At 40.3% G+C, this 12,779-nt stretch overlaps 1 pseudogene; it reads left to right on the forward strand.

Moving 5' to 3' along the window:
- Nucleotides 1–10,426, forward strand: part of LOC118626727 — a 14,344-nt pseudogene extending 3,918 nt beyond the window's left edge.
- The last annotated feature ends 2,353 nt before the right edge of the window (nucleotides 10,427–12,779 follow it).

Raw genomic sequence — 12,779 nt, forward strand, 5'->3', positions numbered from 1 at the left:
GTCATACATTTAGGTCTTTAATCCATTTAAGTGTATTCTTGATATGGTGTAAGAAGGGGGTCTAGCTCATTTCTTTATGTATTTGTCCAATATCCCTAATACCATTTATTGAATGACTGTCTTTACACCAATTGTATGTTGTTTTGCCTCCTTTGTAATACATTAATGATCATAATTATGAAGGTTTATATTGGGCTCTCTGTTGTGTTCCATTGATCTATAAGTCTGTTTTTATTCCAGCACCATGCTGTTTTGATTATCACGGCATGTAGTATTGTTTGATATCAGTTAGCATGATACCTCCAAATTTATTCTTCTTTCTCAGTATTTCTGTGGCTATTTGGGGTCTTTTACAGCTTCAGATAAGTTTTTGGATTATTTATTCTAGTGCTGCAAAAAACATCTGGTATTTTGACAGGAATTGCACTGAATCTATAGATTACTTTGGGAAAAATGGACATTTTAATAATGTTACTTCTTTCTATCTATATCATAACTTTTTTTTTCAACTCCTGCATATCTATCCATGTTATAATTTCAAAATAATAAATTATTTGAATGTGATACATTTACATGGGTGTGTATGTTTCTGATGAAATCTTGAAAGAAATATCAATTCTCATCCATTATTCCTGTCTTCATGTTTCTATTTATGCTTTCTCAAAACAATGAGAAATTGTCTAGACAGGAGAGTAACTGTCAAATGAAATATAGTTGTTTACCTGAAGAGTTTAGTGATTAGTGGTGTCATCTTAAAATCATGTTTTAGTTACATTTACTCTTCACTCTTCAGAGGTTTTTGTTCACAAAAAAGTTAATGCTGTACACATCATTTTTAGTATGTAAACAATTTTCCTTAAATTATCTGAGTGTTATTTCTAACACTGTTTCAATTAAACTTTGTTTGTGGCTCTTCAGTTTGGTCCCCAGCTTCATTTCCATATGCGATCAAGAAGGTCAGATATTTATTGACTTATTTTTCTGTTAGTCATTCACTCACTAATCAATATAGACACTATAGACAATGCTCTATCATTTTTAGGTCTGATAACAGCAATAGGGTGCTTTTGTCTGTTTGGTGTTTTTTTTTTAACCATATTTGATCTCTTCAAAAAATTTTACCCAGAGTTGTATCATTGGTTAATTTGATGTTTAAGAAGCATTTGATGTCTATGCTCAAGGAGTTATAAACAGAAATTATACACATAGAATTTGGCAAAGATACAAAAGTCATAAAGTATTAGGTCTCTTGTTCACAGACTGTTCCTATGGTAATATCTGTTTTTGTCTGTTTGTTTTTAATCCTACAGGCAGGAATCCCAAAGCCCAAATATCCAATCTTACCAGAGAGTGCATTCGAAACTTTTTTCCAAAAAGGAAGTGTTTCATCTTTGACCGACCATCAAATGACAAAGATCTCCTAGCCCATATTGAGAAGGCTGCAACACACCAACTGGATCCTAAATTTCTGGAACAAACAAAGATGTTCTGTCCTTACTTCTTCACCCAGGCGAGGACTAAGACCCTCAGAGAGGGTATCACCATCACGGGGAAACATGAGTCTTCATTTCACATTCTGTGGGGCCTAACATTTGTTGAACATATTACATGATTGTTCTCTAGGATTTCTGTTTGATTCTATGTAGAATTATGGGTCTACAGATACTCATACTCCATGAAACATGTATATACTTATCACACTTTTGGGGGTTTATAACTTCCTCTCTAAAATTACAACCTTCATCAGTAAAATCTGCAGCATCCATACATATAAAAAAAAAAATCTACTGAAAATAAATCACGAACCAGGTCTAAAAACAGAATATACTACTTCTTCAGTCATTCCTTTATAATGAATGTGATTTGCAAGGAGAATACAGAGGATATTTTGGGAGTTTAGAGCAAGTTAATAATAAATATTAGCCCATAAACTCCGAAAATTTACTGGAAGCTTCAGAATTAAGAATAAATATAATCATATTTACCCCGTCTATTCTGTCTACCTATGTAAACAATTTACCTCTAATAGTTTTAATTGTAAAGTATGTTTTCTAGATTTCTTCTAGTATGTTAGATAAAAGTAGACATTGAATTTTTTTTAGTCTTGTGGTCTGAAGACACATAAAAATTAAGTCAACGGGATAATAGTGTTACTGGAGAAAATATGTTTTTCTACAGTGTCCTGTGAAAAGAATTTCAGGAACCCTCACGTAGGAGGAGTTTTAGGTGATAGTGACAAGGTTTATTAAAGCAAAAAGCGACAGTACACTTTCAGGGAGACAGAGAGCAGGCAGGCTAGAGAGCAGCTACTTCCTTAAACTTCCTTATATATCCTTGGGTTTGGGAAGAAGCAGGCTTTCCTTCAAACTATCCACTCTCCTTCCTGTCTTTTTCTGGGTGTGTGCCATTCCCCTATCTAATTTTTTTTCTCTGGCTTGTGCCTTCCTGCTTTTATGGTTGCTATTTTGGTTCCTACTGTGCATGCCTCATAGTTCCTCTTCATCATCTGGCTTCTACTGCTCATGTACTTAGTAAAGGAATTCCCTCTGCACCATTTTCTCCCAGCAGCATTAGTTGGGGAGACTCCCTAGGGTGACCGAAAAGCTATCTATCTCTACTTAATGAAACTTCATCAGATGTATGATTCAATTCATTCCCTCCTCTCTTGTTAATATCTTACTAACTGCATACTCTAACAATAGTAGAAGGAAGTAGTGTGTGTGTATGTGTGGGTGAGAGAGAGAGAGGGGTCTGAAATTATAGTCTCAGAATCTTGGATCCCATTGAGTGAAACTTGATATTTATCCCCTACATTTCCTGGTTTATTAGGCCTGAGGACTCTGGTGGTGACTTATGTGGATACCATCAAGAGTGGAGCTGTGCCTTGTTTGGAGAACGCGGTGGGTGACAGCTCTGGCTGAGCTTGAGAACTCAGCAGCCGTGCAGAAGGCGGCCGATCACTACACTGAGCAGATGGCCCAGCGAGTGAGCTTCCCCACAGACTCGCTCCAGGAGCTGCTGGACCTGCACGCAGCCTGCGAGAGGGAAGCCATTGCCATCTTCATGGAGCGCTCCTTCAAGGATGACGACCAGATGTTCCAGAAGAAGCTTGTGGTACTTTGTCTTAGTACTTATTTACCCTTTGTGACCTTCCTTTGAAGAATGAAGCCTAGACAAGCATTTTTTTACCCAATGACTCCTCTTTCACTCATAGATCAATAGTCTGCATTCTTTTTAAAATTTTTTTTTATCCTCACCCAAATATTTTTGCATTTTTTATCTTGAGATTGAGTAGGAGGAAGACAGGGAGGAAGAGAGAGAAAGAAACATCAACATGAGAGTGACACATTGAGTGGTTGCCATTCACACAATCCCAACCGGGGCCGGGAACATTCTGGAACCGAAGTACGTACCCTTAGCAAGAACCAAACTCGTGCCTCTCAGGTCCATGGGCCGACGCTTTAACCGCTGAGCCAAACCAGCCAGGGCTGCAGTCTGCGTGAGGCATAGAGTTTCAAAAGACTGAATTTTCCACCCCCCCCCCCCCAAACCTCAGGTATTTTATTCAAAAATTTCTTTGATCTCTGATGCATAATCACTATAGATATCTTTCTGAAGTGAATAATTCTATTTAATTCAGGCCATCCCAGAACACCCAAAAGTCATTATCAGGATAGTCACTTTTTTCAGACCTCTCCCATTTCCAGAAAATAAATTTCTCTCAGCACCCCCTCATTCCAGGCTATTTTGAACTCGTATGGCTCTTTGTTGTATTATTGTGTCACTGAAGGTAGAATTACTGAAAGTTACAACCGCAAGAAACCACAGATAAAGTCATGCAACCGTGATATATTTTTTTTATCCTCACCTGAGGACATTTTTCTATTTTTGTTCAGATAGAGTGTGAGGGAGAGAGAGGAAGAGAGGGAGAGAGAGACACGTCGATGTGAAGGGGACACATCAAGTGGCTGCCTCCCACACGACCCCAACCAGGGCCGGGGAAGAATCACAACCGAGGTACGTGCCCTTGACTGGAATCAAACCCGTGATTCATTGGTTCGTGGGTGGATGCTCTGACCGCTGAGCCAAACTGGCCAGGGCAACCGTGATATTTTTGATGAAGAACCTGAGACATAGGGCTGTTAGAAGCTGTCCCATGCCTTACATGGAATTTTCAGGGTTGTGCATATATCAAGTCTTGTAATTCCTGTTTCATTCCATGTCCTTCTCCAACAGAATGCTTTCTCATGAGGACCAGAGTTAGACTTACTTCTACCCAATTCTTTGGAGTTTTACCTCCTCTGTTCCTCCTGGTGATGTCCCTCTGTACTTCCCTTGCAGGAAATCATACAGGGTAAGAAGGATGGGTTCTTGTTGCAGCAGAATGAAGAGGCATCTGTTAAGTACTGCCAGGCTAAACTGGATCAGCTTTCAGTGGCCCTACTGGAAGGTATTTCAGCAGGAACTTTCTATGTTCCTGGTGGGCATAAGCTCTACTTGGAAACAAAGGAAAAGATTGAAGAGGACTACTTCCAAGTCCCCAGGAAAGGAGTGAAGGTGAGGAATGAGGGGAGCATGGGGATCCTACAGATGAAAGTCAAGAGGGGCCCCTGAACATCTGAGAGCACAGCACCAGTTGTGGGTAATATGAGAGCATGGGGATATCATGACTGTTTAGCTTTTGAGGCCTATTAATTTGTTTTTTCTTCCTAAAGAGTGTCAAAATTTTTATTCCCTAATCCATATTTTATAATCCATAATTCATATCCATATGAATATGGATTTCTGAAATCTAAGAGACACAGAAGAGAAATAATAATTTTTGCATCCAAACACATGATGTGCAGTGTGCCAAAGGCAGACAATTTACAAGTTAAGGTCAGAGTTTTTGTATTCAAGGCTGATCAAAAGAGAAAAGTCAAACCCTTAGACAGTTGCATAGAGGGTAAGAATACTTATGAATCTGAGAAAATTGGCTGCCTAGCAGGTGGTAACACATAATAATATTAAAATAATAATGATTATAATGTAACTAATATATATTGAACTGCTAATGTTAAGGCATAATATTAAGCTCTTTCCTTAGACTTTTAATTTGGTGCTTCAAGTAGCATTAAGAAGAATCTATACTTTTTGTCAACATTTTTTAAAAACTCATCTTTATTGTTGAACGTATTACAGATGTTCCCCCTTTTTTCCCATTGACCCCTCCTCCCCAATCCTGCCCCCTTCCTTCCTTCTCCACACTATTTTCCGTGTCCATTGGTTATGCATATATGCGTAGAAGTTCTTTGGTTATCTCATCCCGCCTTCTCTTCTCTCTTCCTTTGAGGTTCATCAGTCTAAAAACCAATTTGTACTTCTTAATTTCTTCATCTTTTTCACCCATCCCCCTAGCCCCCACCCATCTGGCAAGCTACAAAAAGTTCTCTGTATCTAGGAGTCTGTTTCTGTTCTGCTTGCTTATTTTGTTTGTAGATTCAATTGTTGATAGATATGTATTAATTGCCATTTTATTGTTCATATTTTTGTTCTTCTCCTTCAAGGAGACCCTATAGCATTTCATATAATACTGGTTTGGTGGTGATGAACTCCTTTAGCTTTTACTTGTCTGGGAAACTTTTGATTTGTCCATCTATTCTAAATGATAGCTTCACAGGATAGAGTAATCTTGGTTGTAGGTTGTTGCTTTTCATCACCTTGAGTATCTCTTGTCACTCCTTTCTGGCCTGAAAGTTTGTTTTAAGAAATCAGCTGACAGTCTTATGAGAAGTCCTTTGTAGTCAATGAACCACTTTTCTTCTTCTGCTTTTAAGATTCTCTCTTTGTATTTAACCTTTTGCATTTTGATGATGATGTGTCTTGATGTGGACCTCTTTGGGTTCATCTTGTTTCGGACTCTCTGTGCTTCTTGCATTTGTATGTCTGTTTCCTTCACCAAGTTAGGGAAGTTTTCTGTCATTATTGTTTCAAATAGGTTTTCAATTTCTTGTTCTCTCTCTTCTCTTCTGGCACCCTTATGATGCGAATGTTAGCACACTTGAAGTTGTCCCAGAGGCTCCTCACACTATCCTCATTCTTTGAATTCTTTTTTCTTTTTTCTTTTCTGATTGGGTGTTTTTTGCTTCCTTATATTCCAAACCAATAGTTTCGTTCTTGGCTTTACGTACTCTACTATTGATTCTCTGTAAATTATTCTTTATTTTAGTTAGTGCATCCTTCATTTCTGACTGGTCCTTTTTTATGTTGTTGATGTTCTCACTAAGTTCCTTGGAGGTCTCCTTAAGTTCCTTGTAGGTCTCTCACTAAATCCCTTGACTGTCTCACCAAGTTCCTTGAGCAACCTTATAACCTGTGTTTTGAACTCTGCATGTGGTTGATTGCTTATCTCCATTTTGTTTAATTATTTCCCTGGAGTTTTATTCTTTTCTTTCATTTGGGACATGTTTCTATATCTACTCATTTTGGTTGCTTCCCTGTGATTGTTTCTATATATTAGGTAGAGTTGCTATGATCCCTAGGCTTCATATGGTGGCCTATTGTTGTAGGTGTCCATTGGATCCAGTGGCTCAGCCTCCCTGATCACCCTAGCTTGGCCCTTGAGGTGCACCCCTGTGTGGACTGTACACTCTTCATTTGTAATTGAGTTTTTATTGCTGTGGGCACATCAATGGGAGGAATTTACTCAGTCTGACTAGCTGCAAAGACTGGCTGTGCCTACTGACCACTGGCCTCTGACTAACTTGGAGGATCAGCTGTGTAAGGGCTTAATGCACAGAGCAAGACTTACTTCATCCAGGCTCTGGTACCCACTGAGTCTACCCATTGAGTGTGTCACTTGTGGAGGTGGTTGGGTGGTGGTGTTTTGATGTGGCCTGAAGTTGTCCACTGGGTATGCTGGCTCTGGGGCAAGGTCAGCCACGGCCTGTGTTCTATCTGGGGCCACCCAGCATAAGCTACAAAGTGATCTGCTGATGGCTGCTTCTTGTGCTGGGCTTGGAAGTGCCCAGGAAAAGCCAAGTTGTGAACCAAGGCTGGCTGCTTCTAGTGCCAGGTCTGGGGCCACTTCACGAGACACATGGGGCTTGTTGAGACCAGATGCTGCTTGTTTGAGAGATTTTAGGAATCTCTGAAACAGGATCCAAGACTGGCCAATCTTATGATAATGCCTTTGGAAACAGCTTGGGTGGGCCTGAAAGTTGGGTAGGGCAGGGCCTCAGGGAATCACAGGGCAGGGCAAACAGTGTGAGCCAGGTTGCTGGAGTCCCAGATATGGCAGCTGTCTGCCGTCCCAGGGAAGGGCTCACCAAAGGAACATCAGCATATCTGTCCAGGAGAAAGCTGCCTCTCCAGCCATTGTCCCGAGGTCAAACAGCTCAGTTCTTCCGTATATGGCTCTGGCACCTCTCAAGCTGCCTCCTCTACGAGCTTAGAGGGAGCAAGTTTGAGTAAGTCCGTGTGCGGGCCATTTAAGAGCTGCCTGGGCCTCCGACAGCTTCATCCTCCCTCAGCCTCAGTTCCTGCTGGTTTTTCCAGCCAGAAGTGATGGGGACTTCTCTTCCTGGCACTGGAACCCTTAGCTGGGCACCTGATGTGGGACAGGGACCCCTCACTCCTCAGGGAGGACCTTCAGAGCCAAGGTGTCCTCCTGTTTTTTATCTGCCACACGGTGTGGGGCCAGCCCGTCCATGCCTCTGCCTGTCCTCCCAGACTGGATGTTGCTGTTTCTTTAATTTTGTAGTTGTAGGGCTTCCATTCACCTTGATTTCAGGCAGTTCTCAATGATGGTTGTATTGTAGTTTAGTTATAATTTTGATGTTGCTGTGGTAGGAGGCGATACCGCATTTATCTACGCCACTATCTTGACCGGAAGTCTTTTTGTCCACATTTAACACATCTGAACTGAAGGGCGAGGGTGGGTTACAGTGATTTGCCTAGAGCTACAGCCAGCAGGTGGCAGAGGAGAGCAGCAACACCAACTGGAGACAACATTTCACCCTGGGAGGCAAATATAGAAAGGCAGCAGAGGCTGTGAGTTTTTGGAACCGAAGGTGGTTCTCACTGGCTGGGCTCCAGAGTGGGCAGAGGAGGTAGCACTTGGAGAGAGAAGGAGGGAGATAGGAGGCAGGGAGTATGCAGAGCCTCTGGTCACCCTAAGGAGCTTGGGCGATGTGTGAAGCCACAATAGAGTTTTAATCACGAAGGAAAAATTTCATGTAAGTACTTGGTTTTGTAGCACTATTCTTTCAGTGGACATTGAGGTTCTTTTTTAAAAAAATTTTTTTTCCTTTATTGATTTTAGAGAGAGAGGAAGGGAGAGGGAGAGAGAGCTAGAAACATCGACGAGAGAGAACCGATTGGCCGATCCTGCATGTCCCCCACAGGGGATGTGTCCCACAACCTGGACATGTGCCTTGACTGGGAATCCAACCAGCGACCTCTCGGTGCATGGGTCGACACTCAACCATGAAGCCACACCGACCAGGTGACATTAAGGCTCTTTGTTCTTGTTTCCTCGGGTGAATGAGGTCCTCCAGAGCTTCCTGCGGTCTCAGGCACCGATAGAGAAATCCACCCTGCAGGCAGACAAAGCGCTCACGGACCAGGAGAAGGCCATGGCAGGTATGGGTCAGGGCTATGCTCACAATGGACAGCAAGTGTGAGAACAAACCCTTCCTGAAACAAGGAACTTTTTCTTCTTCTGTGGGACATCCTCTGCTAAATCTGAAAACAACCAGGGCACAGCCAGTCGGGGCCTTTCCCATCACACTCTGAAATGCTCTCAATGGTGTGGACAAGGGGGGATTCAGAGACTCCCCACCTCCCCCTCCAGTTTGGTTTTATCTCTGAGCTCAGATGGTAGCGACTTGTCCTCACTGATTTCCTTCCCTCTCTCAAACCTCCCTGGGGCAGAGGAGCGGGCCAGGAAGGAGGCAGCTGAGAAGGAACAGGAGCTGATGAGACAGAAACTGCAGGAGCAGCAGCAGCAGATGGAGGCGCAGAAGAGGAGCCTTGAGGAAAATATACTTCAACTGAGGGAGAAGCTGGCAAGAGAGAGAGAACTTTCTAAGAGAGTAGAATATGATGTTAAAGCATAAACTGAAGGTAATTCTGGCTGTGGCTTCAGTCTTGCTACATGGTCATTGTCTTGGTTCCTCAGTGGGCTGGAGAAGGTTACAGCAAGGTCATGGAAGGAAGCACCATTGCCATTTACTGCCTCTGTTTTATTAAAATTTCAACCCCCCCCCCCCGGTTCCCCTTCTTCGTAAAAATGATTTTGAAATAGATTCCGTACATACATTCTGGAATGGTCAGGAAAAACATCTCAACTCTGAATACTTGGAGAACATAAATCGGGTTTAAGGTGTTATTCTGGGGTATTTAAAAATGATCTTCTGTGGCCTGGTTAAACAGCTATTTGAAACACATGTAATATGTGCACCACCTGGTTTGCTTTACCCAGATCACTGCTATTTACCCTACGACCACCCAGAGGCCCTGAGGTAGATCTGTGCTGACAGTAAACCATCAGAAATGTCCAGACTTCAAAACGCAGGGAAACAACAGCTGTTACATTTTCTTCATTGCTCCCGGGCATGGATAGGCTACCCACGTTATCATGTGGCAAAGGAAGGATTCCCGATTGGCCATTTGTACATGTTTATGACGGAGGCCTAGAACAATGTATACATTCCCATTATTTCTACATTTTGGTTGACCACATTATTCCAAGGGGGGCTCGCAGTTAGTGCCAGCAGACCAGGTTACCTCTCAACTGGTATTATGATGAAACATAATAAGGTTTACATTACATATTACATTTTTCCCCAGGCCAGGTTTCCCATCCTAGCAAAACCTGTTGGTGTGTGAATATTTGTAGTCTGTACACTCTGCTTTTTTTCAGTGTTTAGGTCCAACTTGTTGCAAAATTTCCCTTGATTGGATAAGAGAGAACAATTTTAAGAATGAAAGGAAAGAGTTCAAGTATTTAAGAATATGTTCTTAAATACACAATGTACATCTTGAAAAAAAATGAGAATTTAAAATGGTTTACTTCCCCCTTCATTTTTTTTAAGGTTCAAGAAGATATGATTAAAGATGGATTTATGAAGAAAGCTGAAGAGATGAATGATGAGATCAATTACTTGAAAAAAGTGATTTCTGCTACTCAAAAGGATAATTCCCCCTGGATTGCAAGGGCCATAGATAGAGTTGGCACCGAGATCACTTCAATACTGTCTGCTCCTGCTAAACTTATTGGTAATATTGTGAGTGCTTTTGGCTCCCTGTTTCATAAGAATGAGTCATCCCATTAAAGAAATTATAGAATGCAGATACATGCTCCTTCTCGTTTGGGGGTGTATTCTCACTTTCACTTCTCAAGTTTTAAACATAGTAAGTGCCTACTTAAATATGTCAATGCCTAGACCACATTACTTAAAATAAATGCTTCTATGCTTTGATATAGCATGATTACTTTATGAAATATACATGTTTAAATAAATATACTTATAAACAATCCATTCAGTTATCATTTTAAATTACAAAAGACTGGAAATTACTTATATATTTACCTATGTAAATGGTAACATAAATTTAACCTATGCATATACTGGAATACTATGCAGCTAGTAAATAAATGGAAAGGTCAGCTCTATTTTTATCACTATAAAACCATCTTGAAAATACACTGTAAAGTGAAAAAATTAGTACACAAGGTGTGTATAACATGTTTATTGGGATAAATGTAATTATTGTGTGCAATCATACATATGTACACATCACATATCTATGGGGACCCTTGAAGCTAGTAATATCAGTTTCTACTCTGGAGAAGTGGGTGGGATCAGGGTAAACAAGTCACATGCTTTTCATTATATACTCTTTCTTTTGAGTACTATAATGAAGGCTTGTATTATCATTTCATAAATAAATAACAAAGGAAATGTAAAATGTAATACTACTAATGATAATAATAATAAGAAAAATATAAAAAAGTCTATTAGATGATGAAAGTTCTCACTGTTCCTAGAAATGACAGCACCCTGCACAATTAGGGGACTGAGATTAAGTCAAAGTATAAAATTTTTATCCTAACCTTGTTTTCATATAGTCCTTGTTCTTGATCCCCCATATTTGTTTCAAAACTAAGATATACACTTTCCTGTAGGTCTTTGACATCTCAGCTAGAGTAGCTTCTACTTCCTATCTCTAAATTATACTTTTATGGTATTAGAAGCAAATCACCAAAAGTAAGAATGTGCACTGGTGAGAGGGATGCTGTCATTTTGAAAAGTGCAGTGGTGGCCTCCCTGCTATAGGCAAGAGCCAAAGGGACAGGTGCCATTGCAGTACTGGGAGCCTGATAGTGTTGGGGATGATAAACCGAGACACGTGGAGGCCAAGTGTTGGCACTTAAATATCAGAAGCCAAGTACATACAATAATAGTAATCAGTATCATGGTATGTCTCAGCTCAGGCTGCTATGAAAAGTTATCATATATTGTGTGGCTTAGAAAGCACATCTTTATTTCTTCTAGTTCTCGAGGCTGTTATTTCGAAAGCAGTGTGCGAGCATTGGTGGGTTCTTGGTCAGAACTCTCTTCCTGATTTGCAGAAGGCTGCTTTCTTGCTGTGTCTCTACATGGCGGAAAGGGTGGGAGGAGCTCTCATGATTTTTATTGTAGGGGTAGTCAAACCATAGTGCAATAGAAAAAGTGCAAGGCAGTGAAATGTAATCGTCAACCAAGATGTATGGCAAAAAAGCACAATTCACAAAACTGGGTGCACAATTTATATATGAAGGAGAGTTTCTCGAATAAATCTAGTCTAAAAAAGTTCTAAGTACTTTACTTTAGGAAGAAATAAAGATAGCCAAATATAAAGTCTTCAGAACAAAAGTGAATGAAGATATGTCAAACAATAAATACCGACTGAATGTTAAAAAAATCATAATAATGTACTCTGGGATTGAAAAAGAAAAGATAAAATTAACATAAAATAATTCAGAAGGATTCTGGATATAGATCAAGTGTAATAAGGTCCTAGAATTGTTTTGAGGATTATGATTTTGAGTTTCATGATTTAAGTCTAAATATAATCATTTATAATGTGATCAATTAAAGAACTGAGAATGTTTTTCATTTCATTACTAGGAGACATAAAAATGATTTTTGCACATTTGAGTAAACAAAATAAAAATAACAGACAAAAAACTGTCATGTAAACTTAGAAGATATTTTAAAAACATGATGAACACAATTGGCCTAATGTCTTAATGTAGACCCCTACACCCAACAGCAGTAGAATATACATTCTTTTTTTTAAAAGCACAATAAGAAACATCAAATGAATTCTACCTGTACCAAACCACAAAGCAGGATTAGTAATGTCTTAGGTCACATTCTCTAGAAGCAGAGACCTGGTGATGGGTTCCTGTGCTCATAATTTATGGAGGGAGTGCTTTCGATGGAAGGGGTCTGAAGGAAGCAGGAGAGGGCAAGAAAATAAAAATTAAAAGAGGCTGTGGTTGCAGGTTTAAAAATAAATGGCTTCAAGCTGATCCACTGGTATCTCTGTAGCACCAATAGCATGAGAGTCTGTCCCATGCTAGACATTTGTACCACATCAGGCATTCTGGGGGCCATCCATCTTGGACAGAGCAGCTACCATGCTGTTAAGGGAAATACTCCAAGGAAGGGAGCAGCTGGGAGATTTTTAGCAATGAACACTCACAGCAATGAAGGGATGGATGCAGTGCCTTGTAAAGATGATCTAAC

The sequence above is a fragment of the Molossus molossus genome, unplaced genomic scaffold, assembly GCF_014108415.1.
Source record: "Molossus molossus isolate mMolMol1 unplaced genomic scaffold, mMolMol1.p scaffold_m16_p_12, whole genome shotgun sequence".
NCBI lineage: Eukaryota > Metazoa > Chordata > Mammalia > Chiroptera > Molossidae > Molossus > Molossus molossus.